Here is a 20,072-nt window from a genome sequence, read left to right as displayed (position 1 = left end):
TACCTCGTTGCAGTATGCCTGCGCTCAAAACTCTCGACGGTGTACAACACGCGTCGAAGTCGGACGCCGCGGCTTAACATTGGGCGGCTACAAGATGGTAGACTAGCCCAAGAATACGCGCAGCAGCTGGAAGTGGCACTTCCAACGGAAGAGCAGCTAGGCGCAGCGTCTCTTGAAGATGGCTGGAGAGATATTCGATCCGCCATTGGTAGCACCGCAACCGCTGCACTTGGCACGGTGCCCCCGGATCAGAAAAACGACTGGTATGACGGCGAATGTGAGCAGTTAGTGGAAGAGAAGAATGCAGCATGGGCGAGATTGCTGCAACACCGCACGAGGGCGAACGAGGCACGATATAAACAGGCGCGGAACAGACAAAACTCGATTTTCCGGAGGAAAAAGCGCCAGCAGGAAGATCGAGACCGTGAAGAAACGGAGCAACTGTACCGCGCTAATAACACACGAAAGTTCTATGAGAAGTTAAACCGTTCACGTAAGGGCCACGTGCCACAGCCTAATATGTGTACACAGAAAGAAAAATCATTCATGAAATTAAAAAAAACGTTGGTTAAAATAAAAAGTTGCGTTGGTTCTTTTTCGTAGAGAGTTCCGTTTCTTTAAAACAAAAGTACGAAAACTTTTCTACACCCATATTCCAAAAGTGGCATGCGACTCTGAAAAATAAAAGTACAAAACTTTCAAAACAACATTGTCAAATCAAAATAGTCACACTACTGAAAAAAAAGTTTAATATTTTCAATCTGAAACGAAATTTTAATTTCCCCAAAAAAGCTTGTTTTTTTTCATTCATGCTTTTCTTTATAAATTAAATTTATTCATTCTTTAAATTTTATTCCATATTGAATTTATTTTAAACCTAAAATTTATTAAACTGAGCAGGTTTATAGGCGCTCATGCAGCAGGATGTCCTCATTCGTGTTAATCGTCGTGTTATGACTTGCAGCCTCCAAAACCGGCGCGGCTTATCCAGCGACCCCAGCCACTCTTGTAGATTTTAAAACGCGCCATAGTTTTCCAGTCATGAACCGAATCTGTAAGAAATAATAGCAAATCTTGCATGAAAATCGTCATATTGCCCAATTCCATTCAAAATATTGACGCACCGGAATTGGATAACCTTTTTTCTATAAGAATTAGTATACATACTGGTACCCGGAACTGCATCGTTTCAAATAAGTAAAAATGCGACTTACCTCTTGATTCCGTAGATGTGATCAACAACTCCACTGCACAAATTAGAAAAAAAAACTTCTGCCGGTGGCACGGCTGACTTAAATCGCTGCTGATTTGTTTTTATTGTCGTTTTTGCACTGAGAAGAAAAGGAATAGATAGATGAAATAAATAGCATGATGTTTTCTTTCCTCTTCTTACACATCTAGTATATCGTTTTGTGTATGAAGGTTTAATAATTTTCAGGTTGAATGGAAGTACTTTTATTTATCGTTGGGAACCGAAGAAAGAAAAACTCTCAAATAAAAAAGTAATTTTTAACGAGACTAATTTCATTTTCAATTTTAAGGAAATCAAGCACTTTTCAAGAAGAAAGTGCAAAACATTCTGTGAAACCATGTTTGTTTTTTGTGTGTAAGGACATAAACGGGAACCTTCTTACGAACGAGCGTGAGGTGATCCAAAGGTGGCGGCAGCACTACGAAGAACACCTGAATGGCTATGTGGCAGACGAAGATGGCGGTATGGTGATGGACCTGGGAGAACGCATTCATTCATTTCATTTATTTAGTCTACATCTATACAGATAACACTGAATCAACAATTTGACGCCACAATACACGGTTCGAGGCCGCATCTCTCCATCCTCGAATACGCCCCACGCTCGCCAAGTCGTTCTGCACCTGATCTGCCCATCTCGCTCGCTGCGCTCCACGTCGTCTCGTACCTGCCGGATCGGAAGCGAACACCATCTTTGCAGGGTTGCTGTCCGGCATTCTTGCAACATGCCCTGCCCATCGTACCCTTCCGGCTTTAGCTACCTTCTGGATACTGGGTTCGCCGTAGAGCTGGGCGAGCTCATGGTTCATTCTTCGCCGCCACACACCGTCTTCTTGTACACCACCAAAGATGGTCCTAAGCACCCGTCTCTCGAATACTCCGAGTGCTTGCAAGTCCTCCTCGAGCATTGTCCATGTTTCATGTCCGTAGAGGACTACCGGTCTTATTAACGTCTTGTACATGACACATTTGGTGCGGTGGCGAATCTTTTTCGACCGCAGTTTCTTCTGGAGCCCGTAGTAGGCCCGACTTCCACAGATGATGCGCCTTCGTATTTCACGACTAACGTTGTTGTCAGCCGTTAGCAAGGATCCGAGGTAGACGAATTCCTCTACCACCTCGAAGGTATCCCCGTCTATCGTAACACTGCTTCCCAGGCGGGCCCTGTCGCGCTCGGTTCCGCCCACAAGCATGTACTTTGTCTTTGACGCATTCACCACCAGTCCAACTTTTGTTGCTTCACGTTTCAGGCGGGTGTACAGTTCTGCCACCTTTGCAAATGTTCGGCCGACAATGTCCATGTCATCCGCGAAACAAATAAATTGACTGGATCTGTTGAAAATCGTACCTCGGCTGTTACACCCGGCTCTCCGCATGACACCTTCCAGCGCAATGTTGAACAACAGGCACGAAAGTCCATCACCTTGTCTTAGTCCCCGGCGCGATTCGAACGAACTGGAGTGTTCGCCCGAGATCTTCACACAGTTTTGCACACCATCCACCGTTGCTTTGATCAGTCTGGTAAGCTTTCCAGGGAAGCTGTTCTCGTCCATAATTTTCCATAGCTCTACGCGGTCTATACTGTCGTATGCCGCCTTGAAATCAACGAACAGATGGTGCGTTGGGACCTGGTATTCACGGCATTTTTGAAGGATTTGCCGTACAGTAAAGATCTGGTCCGTTGTCGAGCGGCCGTCAACGAAGCCGGCTTGATAACTTCCCACGAACTCGTTCACTAATGGTGACAGACGACGGAAGATGATCTGGGATATCACTTTGTAGGCGGCATTAAGGATGGTGATCGCTCGAAAGTTCTCACACTCCAGTTTGTCGCCTTTCTTGTAGATGGGGCATATAACCCCTTCCTTCCACTCCTCCGGTAGCTGTTCGTTTTCCCAGATTCTGACTATCAGTTTGTGCAGGCAAGTGGCCAGCTTTTCCGGGCCCATCTTGATGAGCTCAGCTCCGATACCATACTTACCAGCTGCTTTATTGGTCTTTAGCTGTTGAATGGCATCCTTAACTTCCCTCAAGGTGGGGGCTGGTTGGCTTCCATCGTCCGCTGAACTGACGTAGTCATCTCCTCCGCTGCCTTGACTTTCATTGCCTGTACTCTCAGCGCCATTCAGATGTTCGTCGTAGTGCTGCTTCCACCTTTCGATCACCACACGTTCGTCCGTCAAGATGCTCCCATCCTTATCCCGGCACATTTCGGCTCGCGGCACGAAGCCTTTGCGGGATGCGTTGAGCTTCTGATAGAACTTGCGTGTATCTTGAGAACGGCACAGCTGTTCCATCTCCTCGCACTCCGCTTCTTCCAGGCGGCGTTTCTTCTCCTGAAAAGGCGGGTCTGCTGTCTCCGCTTCCGTCTATAACGTTCCACGTTCTGCCGGGTACCTTGCTGCAGCGCGACCGCCCGCGCTGCGTCCTTCTCCTCCAGAATCTGTCTGCACTCTTCGTCGAACCAATCGTTCCGTCGACTTCGACCCATATACCCGACGTTGTTCTCCGCTGCGTCGTTAATGGCTGCTTTGACTGTATTCCAGCAGTCCTCAAGAGGGGCCCCATCGAGCTCACCCTCTTCCGGCAACGCTGCCTCGAGATGCTGCGCGTATGCAGTGGCGACATCAGGTTGCTTCAGTCGCTCTAGGTCGTACCGCGGCGGTCGTCGGTACCGAACATTGTTGATGACGGATAGTTTTGGGCGCCGTTTAACCATCACCAGATAGTGGTCAGAGTCGATGTTAGCGCCACGATATGTCCTGACGTCGATAATGTCGGAGAAGTGCCGTCCATCAATCAGAACGTGGTCGATTTGTGATTCTGTCTGCAGTGGCGATCTCCAGGTGTACCGATACGGGAGGCTGTGTTGAAAGTAGGTGCTGCGAATGGCCATATTCTTGGAGGCGGCGAAATCAATTAGTCGTAGGCCGTTTTCGTTCGTCAGCCGTGAGCGCTGAACTTTCCAATAGTCGGTCTAAACTCCTCCTCTTGGCCAACCTGAGCGTTCAAATCTCCTATGATGATTTTGACGTCGTGGCTTGGGCAGCTGTCGTACTCACGTTCCAGCTGCGCGTAGAATGCGTCCTTATCATCATCAGTGCTTCCGGAGTGTGGGCTATGGACGTTGATTATGCTGAAGTTGAAGAACCGGCCTTTGATCCTCAACCTGCACATTCTCTCGTTGATCGGCCACCACCCGATCACGCGCCTTTGCATGTCGCCCATCACTATGAAAGCTGTTCCCAGCTCGTGTGTGCTGCCGCAGCTCTGGTAGATGGTATGATTACCTCTAAACGTTCGCACCATTGATCCCTTCCAACAAACCTCCTGCAGCGCTACGATGCCGAATCCACGGTCCTTGAGCACATCGGCGAGTATGCGTGTGCTCCCGATGAAGTTGAGAGATTTGCAGTTCCACGAACCGAGAGGCTCAGTAAGATTTGCACCTTCGGAGAGGAGCAAACCCCCTTCCCTGTCAGCATACGACCATAGTTCCCACCGGGGTTGGTTACCCGATCTTCCCTAAGGTTGCTCGTATCCCGGCCAGCACCGCGGGGAGGTAGGGATAGGAGTTGCTGGGTAAGAGGCTAAGGACCGCGAGATGGGGTCTATTTTATTCCTTCAGGTACGCGAAGTACCAATGGTACGCTTTACCCAGCATTTGCCATGGCTGGGGGAACGCGCGCAGGACATAATTCTACCGGCTCCGGTTCTCCAGGAAATCCAGGAGGAGATTGGCCGGCTGAAGAACAACAAAGCCCCTGGGGTTGACCAACTACCAGGAGAGCTATTTAAACACGGTGGTGAGGCACTGGCTAGAGCGCTGCACTGGGTCATTACCAAGATTTGGGAGGAGGAAGTTTTGCCGCAGGAGTGGATGGAAGGTGTCGTGTGTCCCATCTACAAAAGGGCGATAAGCTGGATTGTAGCAACTACCGCTCAATCACATTGCTGAATGCCGCCTACAAGGTGCTCTCCCAAATTTTATGCCGTCGACTAGCACCAATTGCAAGGGAGTTCATAGGGCAGTACCAGGCGGGTTTTATGGGCGAACGCTCCACCACGGACCAGGTGTTCGCCATTCGCCAAGTACTGCAGAAATGCCGCGAATACAACGTGCCCACACATCATCTATTCATCGACTTCAAAGCCGCATATGATACAATCGATCGGGACCAGCTATGGCAGCTAATGCACGAACACGGTTTTCCGGATAAACTGACACGGTTGATCAAAGCGACGATGGATCGGGTGATGTGCGTAGTTCGAGTTTCAGGGGCATTCCCGAGTCCCTTCGAAACCCGCAGAGGGTTACGGCAAGGTGATGGTCTTTCGTGTTTGCTATTCAACATCGCTTTGGAAGGTGTAATACGAAGAGCAGGGATTAACACGAGTGGTACAATTTTCAATAAGTCCGTCCAGCTATTTGGTTTCGCCGACGACATAGATATTATGGCACGTAACTTTGAGAAGATGGAGGAAGCCTACATCAGACTGAAGAGGGAAGCTAAGCGGATCGGACTAGTCATCAACACGTCGAAGACGAAGTACATGATAGGAAGAGGTTCAAGAGAAGACAATGTGAGCCACCCACCGCGAGTTTGCATCGGTGGTGACGAAATCGAGGTGGTAGAAGAATTTGTGTACTTGGGCTCACTGGTGACTGCCGAAAATGACACCAGCAGAGAAATTCGGAGACGCATAGTGGCTGGAAATCGTACGTACTTTGGACTCCGCAAGACACTCCGATCGAATAGAGTTCGCCGCCGTACCAAACTGACAATCTACAAAACGCTAATTAGACCGGTAGTCCTCTACGGACACGAGACCTGGACGATGCTCGTGGAGGACCAACGCGCACTTGGAGTTTTCGAAAGGAAAGTGCTGCGTACCATCTATGGTGGGGTGCAGATGGCGGACGGTACGTGGAGGAGGCGAATGAACCACGAATTGCATCAGCTGTTGGGAGAACCATCCATCGTTCACACCGCGAAAATCGGACGACTGCGATGGGCCGGGCACGTAGCCAGAATGTCGGACAGTAACCCGGTGAAAATGGTTCTCGACAACGATCCGACGGGCACAAGAAGGCGAGGTGCGCAGCGGGCAAGGTGGATCGATCAGGTGGAAGATGACTTGCGGACCCTCCGTAGACTGCGTGGTTGGCGACGTGTAGCCATGGACCGAGCCGAATGGAGAAGACTCTTATATACCGCACAGGCCACTTCGGCCTTAGTCTGATTAAATAATAATAATAATATTGATAAGAATTAGAAAAGTTATTTGCAATAGCAATGCCATTTGAGAAACGGATGTTGAACCATGTTTTCACATCCTATCTTAAGATTAATAAACAACAAAGCCACAAATCGGCAATCTTAAAAATCATGTCTTTTTAAGGACACGGTGCAAGTGAACCAGGAGCGGGATTTTCGGGATTTCTGGTGCCGATATTCTTATTTTTCTTGACGAAATTACGTGAATTTCGCCAACTAATGCAAAAGTGCTACGCTTTTTTCGCTGTTAAATCAATATAAACCAATATAGCGACTGATTTCAACGTGTAGACAAGAAATTTACAAGATTAAATAGCTACATATCACAATAATCTCAATACTCAAAATAGTTGGGTTGTCTTGACTTTCTTTAGCATTTAAAATGTGTTTAGCTCTAATATTGTATTTTTCACGAATGATTAGATTCGCTCGACGAAATTCAAGAATTGTCAATTTTGTATTTCAAGGCATTTTCGACAACCATTTCATAGATTACCTTGATTGTCAAGCACGTAGTCGGTTAATAACAATGGGACTGAATGTAAACATCGAAGCACCAGCTGGTTTTGTTGTGTAAACATGATCAGCTGGAGAGCTGAGAACAATGAATAAAATATGTAAACATGAGGGGGGCTTGCGGCAGCTGTCACGATCTTCAAGTGAAATGCGCACGGTAGCCAGCAGCGAAATCGAAAGCGAAATCTGAGTAAGACGAAATTTTTATCATAAGTTGGTGAAGTCTAAGTCGTAAGAGTCTAAATGGTGAAAAAATCGCAATACATTTTTCAAATCAAAATCTTCCACATAATGTACATATTCACATCTGAGTTATCAGAACATAGGCAACTGAAATGATATCCATTTTCTTTTGACGAAAAAAATGTCACGAGTCACGGTATACAGACAACAAGGTTGGCTCTAAGAGAAATGACATTTCAAGAGTGACGCATATTTTATCGCCCCATGTTAGAGTACAAAAGTAAGCATGCTGAGACCGTATAGAGCATCGTCTCGGTTCAGTTTGAGCAAAGATAGTAGGTACGTCACATGTTTACATTCAAACTGAATGTTTACATACGTGCTGAGCCTGCCTTGTTTTTTGTATGCCGTGATCACGAGTCAGTAAAAAATAACGCATGCTGTGTTTTGACAGAACGTCGACCAGTTCATTATCGTCAAGAAATAGTTCTGCTGCTGACATTCCTCGAGCAGTACGAAGCTTGCAAGTACAGGGGTTAGGCAAAATGGTTGAGATAGGCAAAAATCTTGACGAATGTTAAATTAGCATAACTTTGCTTAAGTCTTCGACCAGTACAGACTGACTTGTGATACTTTGCTTCTGAAAAAAAAAACACACTTGCATACATTTTTTGTAGGATATCCTCAGATATGGGAATGAGGGATATCCTTTGTGATCCATTGGATCTGATACACGAAATGGTTAGAAGAAATAATGAATAATTTTTATTGGCCCTTGGTGAACCCCGACCATTTGGTCAAATAGTTGGGGGTTCGTCGTTTGTAAGTATGTCTATGTTGAAGTCATTTGCATGTGTAATGGAAGACCAAAAACTTACAGAAACTATTTCAACAATCTGATATTATGGTGTCCCTTCGGTGTTGGTAAAATCTCAAATTCTCAATTCTCATGGGCGATTCAAATCAAGCGTGAGTCAAATCCCATCAGACTCATGGTCCAGTGAATCGCTCATGATTCGAATTGCGATTTACATCATTGCCTAATTTTTACGTATTCTCCATTGTTGAATGCATTTAATTAACTTTTTTCGCTCAAAGCAATGGCTAATAAATCCATATGTAAACGAAAAATACGCTCCGATTGCGTTTTGACGGTTTTTTAGAGCGAAATCATTTTTCGGTGAGTGAGCGAAGCGATTCGATTCTGTCCGAGAAGCTAGAACGCGATGCTCTTTCTACAGAATCGCTAGCTCGTGCATGAAGCATCGATGATTGAGATTTGAGTATGATTCTACAAACAATGGTCCCATTGAGTATTTTTTTCAAGAAAAAATTGACCTCCCAGGGGACATGGCAGGTAGGGGTAATAATAATGTTCATTATCTCACATAAGCATACGATCATGTGGAGACGCATGGTGCATCGGTACATCAACTTCTCGTGACTAAATATGTTGTGTAAACTCCATTTAGAGCACCTCCACGGGAGTCACCATCTGGGGCCCTATCGCTATTTCCGGGCCCTATATAGGGACCCACTTCTACACCGACGGTATCTAAATGGGAATGTAAAATAAAAACACAACTTAAATTTAACCGAGAGTTTCCAAGTTTAGCGCCCCGCACTATTTTGTGAAACTTCACTTTGATATTGATAATATTTTGCGGAAAATCTGTTGTTTTTCTGAACAATTATGGCATAGGTATGTAGTTATAATCACGTGTTATTAAATAGCAAAGAAAATATTCCATTTAATGGGTAACGTGTCCCAGATTAACTCCACCAGTGTTGATAAGTTTGTTTCGCGAAGAAATAATCACAATAATGGATCAGCTACAACGAGAAGCGATGCGCACCGGCGCCCACTATTAATTACTCCAATACTTAGAGGAAGGTCTTCCAGGAGTTCCTCTGAAAATCTTCCGGAAGTCTCTTTTTTTTATTCACACAGGATTTTCCTTGGATATTCTTCTAGGAATCCTTGGGAGATTTTGCCCCAGCAATCTTTTAGTTCTTTCAAAAATCTTCGCAGCAGTTCTCTCAAGAAAACTGCTGTATCTTTCTGTTGAAGTACTTCCAGCTTCCCTTAGAATTGTTTTAGTTTTTTGCCTTTCTCGTATACTAAGTATTATTTAATTGGATTCTCTATCAGAAATAATGGCTATAGGTTTGCCAGCAATCCTTTCAAGTTTACGAATCCATTGATGGATTCTTTTGTCGGCCACCAGGGCAGCAAGAAGGCCATCAACTAAAAACAACATGGGACAACTATGCTTGGGACGGCAGTAAACATTTGTGGTTACCGCGGGCAATCTTTTGGTTCTATTGTTCTATCTTTTGCGCGAATCACCACACAAATATAGAGCGCGATAACCAACTGCACTCTTCTTACTGGGTTTGTAGAGAATTAACATTTAAAATGGTTTAACGTGGATAATGAATATATGTAATTGAAAAATTACTGAAGTGTTTCCGGGTCGATTGATGAGAAAATCTCGGGAATCCACCGAAAGATGAAGAAGATATTAGCGTTCGAAATCTCGCCTAATTTCGTGACGGTTTCAAATTGGGATTTTTTTACACGCTGCATCCGAGCCTTCCCCTTAGATGTAGTTTACGTAAAAATGCCTACTCCATAGCCCTGACACGACGGCCCTCCGACGAGACAGGAGGTTTGCGCAGGCCCAATAAGCCGCCTTTAAAACCAATCATTAGGAACGACATAGAAGATAATACACGACTCGATGCAATCTGCAACGACCTAGGCGACGAATAAAGGATCACGATTGGAAGCTTGGAACATGGAACTGCAAGTCGCTAGGCTTCGCAGGTTGCGACAGGATAATCTACGATGAATTACATCCCCGCAACTTCGATGTCGTAGCGCTGCAGGAAATCTGCTGGACAGGGCAGAAAGTGTGGAAAAGCGGGCATCGAACGGCTACCTTCTACCAACGAGCTGGGAACCGGCTTCATAGTGCTGGGAAAGATGCGCCAACGCGTGATTGGGTGGCAGCCAATCAACCCAAAAATGTGCAAGCTGAGGATAAAAGGCCGATTCTTCAACTAGCATCATCAACGTGCATAGCCCACACGAAGGGAGACCCGATGACGAGAAAGAAGCGTTCTATGCACAGCTGGAGCAGACATACGATGGATGCCCACTGCGGGACGTCAAAATCGTCATCGGTGGCACTTTCTTCCCCCGCAAGAATATCCACAATGCCACATGGGAATCACCTAATCATGTAACGGAAAACCAAATCGACCACGTTCTAATCGACGGTAAATCCTTCTCCGACATCACGAACGTACGCACTTACCGCAGTGCGAATATTGAATCCGACTACTACCTCGTTGCAGTATGTGTGCGCTCAAAACTCTCGACGGTGTACAACACGCGTCGGATCTCTTGAAGATGGCTGGAGAGATATTCGATCCGCCATTGGAAGCACCGCAACCGCTGCACAAGGAATGGTGGCCCCGGATCAGAGAAACGACTGGTATGACGGTGAGTGTGAGCAGTTAGTTGAGGAGAAGAATGCAGCATGGGCGAGATTGCTGCAACACCGCACGAGGGCGAACGAGGCACGATACAAACGGGCGCGGAACAGACAAAACTCGATTTTCCGGAGGAAAAAGCGCCAGCAGGAAGATCCAGACCGTGAAGAGACGGAGGAACTGTACCGCGCTAATAACGCACGAAAGTTCTATGAGAAGTTGAACCGTTCACGTGAGGGCCACGTGCCACAGCCCGATATGTGTAAGGACATTAACGGGAACCTTTTTACAAACGAGCGTGAGGTGATCCAAAGGTGGCGGCAGCTCTACGAAGAGCACCTGAATGGCGATGTGGCAGACAACGGTGGCGGTATGTTAATAAACCTAGGAGAAGGACATACGACTTCCGGCTCCGAATCTCCAGGAAATCCAGGAGGATATCGGCCGGCTGAAAAACAACAAAGCCCGTGGAGTTGACCAACTACCAGGAGAGCTGTTTAAACACGGTGGTGAGGCACTGGCTAGAGCGCTGCACTGGGTGATTACCAAGGTTTGGGAGGATGAGGTTCTGCCGCAGGAGTGACTGGAAGGTGTCGTGTGTCCCATCTACAAAAAGGGCGATAAGCTGGATTGTAGCAACTACCGTGCAATCACATTGCTGAACCCCGCCTACAAGGTACTCTCCCAAATTTAATGCCGCCGACTAACACCAATTGCAAGAGAGATCGTGGGGCAGTACCAGGCGGGATTTATGGGTGAACTTTCTACCACAGACCAGGTGTTCGCCGTACGCCGGTATTGCAGAAATGCCGCGAATACAACGATTGATATCATGACACGTAACTTTGTGAGGATGGAGCAAGCCTACATCAGACTGAAAAGCGAAGCTAAACGGATTGGATAGTCATCAACACGTCGAAGTACATTATAGAAAGAGGCCCAAGAGAGGTCATTGTAAGCCACCCATCACGAGTTTCTATCGGTGGTGACGAAATCGAGGTGGTTGAAGAATTCGTGTACTTGGGCTCACTGGTGACCGCCGATAACGATACCAGCAGAGAAATTCGGAGACGCATAGTGGCAGGAATTCATACGTACTTTGGACTAAGCAAAACGCTCCGATCGAATAGAGTTCGCCGCCGTACCAAACTGGTTATCTACAAAACGCTTATTAGACCGGTAGTTCTCTACGGACACGAGACTTGGACGATGTTCGTTGAGGACCAACGCGCACTGGGAGTTTTCGAAAGGAAAGTGCTGCGTATCATCTATGGTGGGGTGCAGATGGCGGTACGTGGAGGAGGCGAATGAACCACGAGTTGCATCAGCTGTTGGGAGCACCATCCATCGTTCACACCGCGAAAATCGGGAGACTGCAGTGGGCCGGTAGTCAGAATTTCGGACAGTAATCCGGTGAAAATGGTTTTCGACAACGATCCGACGGGAACAAGAAGGCGAGGTGGATCGATCAGGTGGAGGACTATTTGCGGACCCTCCGCAGACTGCGTGGTTGGCGAAGTGCAGCCATGGACCGAGCTGAATGGAGAAGACTTTTATGTATTGCACAGGCCACTCTGGTCTTAGTCTGGTAATAAATAAATAAAAATCGAGTCAATAACGTAATAAAGTTGGGAGTGAAAGCGGGTAATCACTGAGTTAAATTCATTCGGATCCTAGTCTGTGTAAAGTCAATTCAAGAAACCGTGGTAATAAATGTTAATTATTAGGAAACCCGGGATCCTTATTGCTTAAAGCAAGATAATATTATTTGTAAATATTTATGAAATTTGAAATAAATAAGTAGGGGGAAGGCTTTGGCAGGTTTTGTTCTATTATTGTCGGGGGGTTTTCTATAACTAATTATGCTCAAATTTGGCCTAAAGATTCTTTGCATATCAAAGCATATTGTGGCCAAATTTCATAAAATTTAGTCATCAAAAACCCCCTGACAATAATAGAACAAAACCTGCCGAAGCCGTCATTTTCCCCTACGTGTTTATTTATCCCCCGATTTAACTCTCGGGATTGATTCATCTTTGTCTCTGTTAAATTATTTTAAGGTTCTTAATCATGGGTTAGTGAACTACAATTTTCAGCAGGAAAGTTCAAAATGAGCTAAGATAAAAAAGATAAAGATTGATAAACTGTGAAGAAATCGAAAACAATCGAACAGAAATGGATTAAATTTTCGTATTACCATCTGCAGCTATAAAATTCATAATCATATTGGGAAAGCGATCCGATAGCTGCTGGTGTACTTATAGTTGCTATAGTGCAACTACAGGAATACAAATTAAAATGCTTAGGTATTTCAGTACTAAACGAATAATAATTGGTTATGCATTTGGTATTGAAATTCATTTTAATATCTAAGTATATTATGGCTTAAGTATTGTGCATATTATTTTTTGTTATTACATATTCCTTTGGTATTTTACCTCTTATGCAGGGCTAGTTCATAACAGAGTAAGTTATTAATAACAGAAATAGGTTTTATTGAGCCAATTTCTCCTGTTCGGGGAGGGCTTTCGAGGTTTTCGAGCGAAAAGTGCTGCCTCACGTAGGTGCATTTCTAAAATGTTCTGTCGGCGGTCATTTTTCCATACATTTTTTGGGAGGTTAAATCGGTTAAATCGGTAAGATTTCTATGGAGGCTGCACCAAAAATAGTAAAAAAAAAATTGTTCTAGACCCCCAATAGAACATTTTAGTTTACCCTCTATATGAAAGAGGAGAACATATACTTTCACGTGATGGGTGTTTCAGAGATACTGATTTTTGAAAAATAATATTTCCCATCCAGTATTTTGTGCGCGGTAATGGCGGCGTGAGTTCCTCCCAGTTTGACATTCAAGAGGTAGAAAACAACGGCTTGATGTGCATGAAAAACTATTCGTAAATAAACTGATGTCAAAGAACACCCAAGGATTGAAATATTTTCAAATCAAACTACTTAAATTGTAATGATTACCTTTTTCAATTTATTTTAGGTAACATGGGATCTAATCAAAGAAGTTTCAGACACTTTTTAGAAAGAATATTCGTCAGAGTTAAATTTCACGCTTAATTTTTAGGATTCAGAAACTACTGTTCTTCTACTTTTCTCTAGTGATTGAAACTTATGTTTACACGAAATTACACGTTATTAAAAAAATTACACATTAAATAAAAAACGTTTTCAAATAATAAACATTGCGAAGTTTCTTTAAAAAATCTGTGATTTGTAGAGGAAGTTTGAAATCGATATAACACACGTGTAATTTCGTGTAAACATAAGTTTCAATCACTAGAGAAAAGTAGAAGAACAGTAGTTTCTGAATCCTAAAAAGTTTTGTGGGCCATTTTGCGCCGGAACAGGCTATTTGATTTCTGAACACCCCTAGAAAAAACACCTTTTCCATTATAACTTTTAAGCTTTAAGAGATAGCGCTTCGCAATGTTCCACAAAAACGTGTAGTTTTGTTTGACAAATAACTTTGTAGAAGGTTGGAAAAGTCTTGGAAAAATAGAAAAAAAGTTATGATAAAAATGTGATTTTAGGGAACTTCCATTGAAAAAAGTCACATATTTTTTAAAGCATAATAGTTAGACATGGGGTGTCTTTGGCAATATGGCTCAAAATACTATCCGCTACAGCTTTCCCGAAGACACTATGTGTATATCTAGTCTTAATAAAAAAGTCTTTTAGTTTTGCACTTAGTGTACGAGAAAGGCAAAAAAGGTGTCTTTTAAATGTCTACACATACACACATAGACTCATACACACATACAGACATCAGCTCAGTTTATCGAATTTCTATATAAAACTATGGGCTTATGGGCCACCATCAAATATTGGTTTTTAGTGCGATCCTATAGCCTATACATAATCTTAGTGTACGAGTAAGGCCAAAAACAAGAAAATTTAAAATCTACATATATAACTCGTTTGCAATTTCGTGTAAACACAAGCTTCAATCGCTAGGCAAGAGTCAACATACAGCAGCTTCAGAGAACTAAAAAGTTGTCTGCGCCATTTTGCGCCGGACCAAGTTATACGATTCTCAAATACCCCTAGAAAAAACATATTTTCTCAAATAACTTATCAATTTTAAGAGATAGAGCTTCGCAATGTTCTACAAAAACGTGTATTTTTATTAGCCAAACAACTTTGTAGAAGGGTGTAAAAGTGCCTGAAACATATAAAAAAGTTATGCTCAAAAAACTGATTTTAGGGGCCTTCCACGGTAAATGTCACATATCTAGTAAAGTATAAGTCACAGATACATGATTTTTGGCAAAGTGGCCTAAAATACCATCCGCTACAACTTTCTCGAAGACACTAAGCGCATATACGGTTTAGGTGAAAAAGTAAAATTTTTATCTCACTTTTAGGTGGATTAATCATTTCACAGATTTTCTCAAAAAAAGCCCTTTATGATATCTAACGTTTCCTCCAAACAAACTACAGCGAAAAAATCAACAGAAACGATGCTATTAAAAAAGCGCACGAAATCGACAAAAAGCAACACTGTGCATCGTCAGGACCATCATTTCCATTGTGCGAGTGTGAGATCTAGAAGAAATACTTATCACATTTTGTGTTTGCAATTTGAACGCATTTATAAAAAGTTTTCAATAACAGAATGAGAAAGTTTTCCAGACGTAGTTCATTTTAACTGAAAGTGTAACTCATACGCCATTGGACTATTCAGTTGAAGCTACCGAAATAGGAATTGTTAAATCCTTGGTTAGGAATACCCACATAGCGATGTAACGAGAAGTTGAAACCACGTCCCATGCTAATATATTGTAAGTTCTGTAACGAAAAATTTATTTTTTCACATTATAATTCAATCGATTACTCTTGAACTTTGAACATCATTTAGAAGTTTTTCCTTACTTCTCTAGTAAAAGCATGTGGTGAATGTTAATAAACATACCGATAGCAACAAAAATGGCCAAAGGTGTTATAAAACAAACACACATGGTTGTATTCAACGCTATAGTCTCCTAAATTGATCCCTTCATCTGTAGAATAGATTTTTTTATTACAAGTGAAAGCTCAGTTCTTGAGAGGAATTGTGGGAGGGTATACCTACACCCTACTCAGGTGTAAAAATAGGCCAAGAAACCAGAAGTGCATAATTCCATGATCTATTTGCAACATTTTCAAATAAAATTGATAGGCCACAGCCAAAGCAGAGCCTCTAGTTTGAGTTGCGACGAATGTATGTTCACGAATCCATTGCGACTGTTAACATAAACAACTTGCTGCACACTTATTAAGTGTTATCAATTTATCCATAGCTTGATTCATGTTTTGGCTTTGTCAATGTTTTGTGCTTCTTACATTCCTGGAAAATAAAATTTTCATTAGGAAACAATGAAACCATGAAAATTAGAATATTTGTGAGAAAAATATTTGACGTTTGTTTGTTTTTCATAATTCCACTGAGTGCCAATATTTTTCAATAAATCAAAGCCTACTTTGATTAAAGTATGTAAATATTTTCTACCTCTTCAATGTCAAAAAGGAACTCACGAAGCCGCCATTATCGAGCGCAAAATACTGGATAGAGACTCCGTGTGGGCTGTATCAAGTATACAAAGAAGAATATATTGCGAATCGAATAAAATACGGCAGACTGCAGTCGGCTGGTCACTTAATGCGAATGTCGGAAGAAAGAATAGCGAAAACAATATTCAACAGAGAACCAGATAGAGGCGGCGACTTCGTGGAAGGCCACGAACTGGGATTTGCTGTCAAATCGGTTGTTCCAATCGAGCACAAGAATCTCTTAAAGGTAGGAGTATTGCGCCACTTGTATAATCCAGGCACTTTAGCTCTTACTACCATGGTGATGGGTGGTTCAAATTCGTCGTTTGGTGAAATAGAGCAAATACATGATATTATAAAATAGAACGTTTTGATATCAGCTACATACATATGTGCACAAATATATCTACCCACATCAGCTTAATTACCAGCTTGTGGATGGAAAAATAATATGAAACTTATATAATGCATTGTTCTTGCTTATTAACATGGAATGCCATTCGAACCTAAAGTGTTTTGTTTTCTACTAACTTTGACAATGTATAATTTCGTACTATTCCGTTGAATACTTTTGTCGAACGATCTAGACAGAGTCATCGACCATTCGAGGAAATTTCTGTCCGCCAGGCTTGATACGCTCTTTCTGCTACGGAAAGCTTTCAGTGAATATAACTGAAAAAAGTTTGAACAGCATGTAATAAATAATTTTATTTTCAAAGAATTAAACACAGCGGCTGGTTTCTCGCCAACTAGGCAATCAGTACGATGTGTACCACTGACTTCTAAGTACAAATAGCATCTAGAAGTAAATAGCCGAAAAATTAAATTGCGCTAGACTTGTTCTTTGATAGCTTCACCTTCCAACTGGAACTTGACCTATTTAGTCTCCTATAGGCTTCAATTGTACCATAGTTATCAATTGAAAGCTTTTTTACCTTGCCATTAGGAAGAATATCCTTGAAACCCTGTGCATAGTGTATTCATTGTGCTTGCCACACGAGATAAACAGTCATGCTGGCGGGTATAGAAAATAGAATACTAAATTGGAAAGTAGGCCAAGTTCCAGTCGGAATCTAGAGTCATTGAAGAAGTACATTTCCGAGCGAGTATTAGGTATTATTGCAATTTAATGTTTTTCATTATCGAGATGTAGCGCAAAGAAATGAAAATCAACAATGTGTGGTTCTTCCAAATCACCCGTGAGATTTTCGCTCAATCAAATACGATCAACAAACAACAATGCGTTCACCATTTATTTACAAATGTGCCAATTTACACCACCTCAAGTGTGTTTTGTCCCAACCCCATTTTTGTAAACAAATGTCTAATGTTCAAGAAAGTCAAGAAAATCTATTTATTTTGAGTATGAGACAATTATTGCTTGTGATATGAACCTAGTTTTATAAATGTTGTGTCTACAAGTCGAAATGATTCGGTTTCTTTGTTTATAAAAATAGACAGGATCACCGTCTTCAATCAGAGGTCGCACAGACTAAAAACTTAACACCTATCATTAGACAAAGGGCAGGACAATTACACAGCACCCGGTGGACCATCGGAGAATGTTCCGTTTTACGAAAAGTTTTCTCCTTGAGGTCACTCCTTACGGAATCCAAGTTTCAAAGTGCTCATGTTTTCGGAGGCACGCCACTCGATACGAAGGCGGCGCACAAATGTCATTTTTGTTGATTTAGCTTTGCTGCGTCGCAGCATGCGTGAAATGATAAAAACGACAGTTGTGCGTTGCTTCCGTATCGAGTGGTGTGCCCCCGCAAACGCGAGCACTTTGAAACTTGGATTCCGTAAGGAGTGACCTTAATATGCCTAGGGCGGGAAACGAATTTACAGTCTACAGCACGCAAATGCGCTTAGGCAACTGACTCCGCTACGCGAGACAAGTCTGACATCATATTGAAGGCAAATAGAAAACATATATGATATCGACATTATCGACTATTATGATATCGACATCAAATTGAATTCATAACTTGTTTTCAAATTTTGGTTTCCGTTATTGATTACCTATTATGATTTCCGTATGCTGTTGATTTCTAAATTATATGAACTGATATTAACCTAATTAGGGACCCTCCTTAGCCGTGCGGTAAGACGCGCGGCTACAAAGCAAGACCATGCTGAGGGTGGTTGGGTTCGATACCCGATGCCGGTCTAGGCAATTTTCGGATTGAAAATTGTCTTGACTTCTCTGGGCATAAAAATATCATCGTGTTAGCCTCATGATATACGAATGCAAAAATGGTAACTTGGCTTAGAAACCTCGCAGTTAATAACTCTGGAAGTGCTTAATGAACACTAAGTTGCGAGGCGGCTCTGTCCCAGTGTGGGGATGTAATGCCAATAAGAAGAAGAAGATTTACCTAATTAGGGGAAACCGCCAAATGTTGGACGGCTAATTTTGTCGCCTATTGTTGAACTCCCATATGAAATACACGTGCGTTCAACAATATGCGAAGAAATTAGCCTTCAACAGTTGGCGGTTTCCCCTACTTATTTCGGTATCAAAAACCAATACTAAAATCAATTTTCAATTTGCTCTCATCGACAGCAGAAATAGTTTTCAATTTGATGTCCCTTAAGATTTTTCTGCTGTAGATTTTGTTATTTTAACCGTCGAAACAAACTAAAGGATATCAACCTAAGTAATCGAAATCAGCGATTCATCAGCATTAAAACAAGTTATCGATTTAATGTTAAGCTTTGCTCGGGTAACCGCACAGTTATGAAGCCCATAATTATATCCGAGAATCGAACTCAAATTTCCTCAAAAGATTATTTTCATTTCCAAAGAAGTGTTCAGCATGTCAGTTGTTTTTCGCCATGCTAATAAACTTTAACCGTCGCGTGTGTTTGTGAAAAAATTAAAGTAGGTAGAGGTTGTATTCTGTAAAATTTTATGATTTTTGCTTTCGATTCAAACCTATACCAAAATGTTTTTATTTTAATTCGGTCAAAAGTTTCAAAGTTGTTTTGTATGAATTAGTTCAAGCATTACACAAAAAGTAATTTTGAATGACGTTTTTTCTTCAATCCATACGCACGAAACAATATTCAAAACGATAATTGCTACAAACTTTTAAGAATGGTTGTATATTCATGGTTTTCCCAAAAGAGCACCCCAAGCCTGTGTCCTTCGGGCGAACAATATGCTCGTAGGTACTGATTGGTTTGCATTATTGATAACGTTGACTACGCGAAGCGATGGATAGATGAAAGGTTGATGCATAGATTATGTGTGCGGCGTTCAACAACAGCTAGGGACCAGGTGCGACGGGAGCGTGGTTGATTCATAGTTCCTGATTTCCACACATATCCGGTCTGCGGATAGTAGAACCATGTGTTCGATGCTACATTCTTTTTTTTTCGAGCTCTTTTGATCGACAAAAGTAATAGGACTGAATGACCGGTTAGTATTTGTTGACCATTCGTGGATACCGGGTAAGACAGAGTATTTAGGACATACATCATTTAATTGGATTTGAATTTGGTGCATTGAGATTATGTAATACGTTTTAAAATATGTTGAGTATGACAAATTAATGGTTAAATATTGGTACATTAAAAATAAAATAATTCAAGTGGAATATAGGCATCTTGACATACAACTGGCCAGAGCAAGTGAATAAGTTTTTTGTAGTCTTTGTATAAACAATTTGACCATTTTATTTCTACCGACATGCGCTTATCTTCAGTTCACTAACTTATGTTCACTCAATCTTTTTAGAGCTTCCTGTATAATATGTGTGGCTAACCCAAGGACATTCTATGTTTAGAATAGTCAAGAA

General features: G+C 42.4%; 1 protein-coding gene across 14 annotated transcripts in view; it reads right to left on the bottom strand.

The window, feature by feature from the left end:
- The window catches only part of LOC134224841 (probable phospholipid-transporting ATPase IA), a 370,136-nt gene that overhangs the window by 4,449 nt on the left and 345,615 nt on the right, over positions 1-20,072 (bottom strand). The gene's annotated exons all lie outside the window — the stretch shown is intronic.

The sequence above is a fragment of the Armigeres subalbatus genome, chromosome 3 (assembly GCF_024139115.2).
Source record: "Armigeres subalbatus isolate Guangzhou_Male chromosome 3, GZ_Asu_2, whole genome shotgun sequence".
Classification (NCBI taxonomy): Eukaryota; Metazoa; Arthropoda; class Insecta; order Diptera; family Culicidae; genus Armigeres; species Armigeres subalbatus.
Note: the sequence above shows the minus strand (reverse complement) of the source record. Positions and strands in the feature narration are given on the sequence as shown.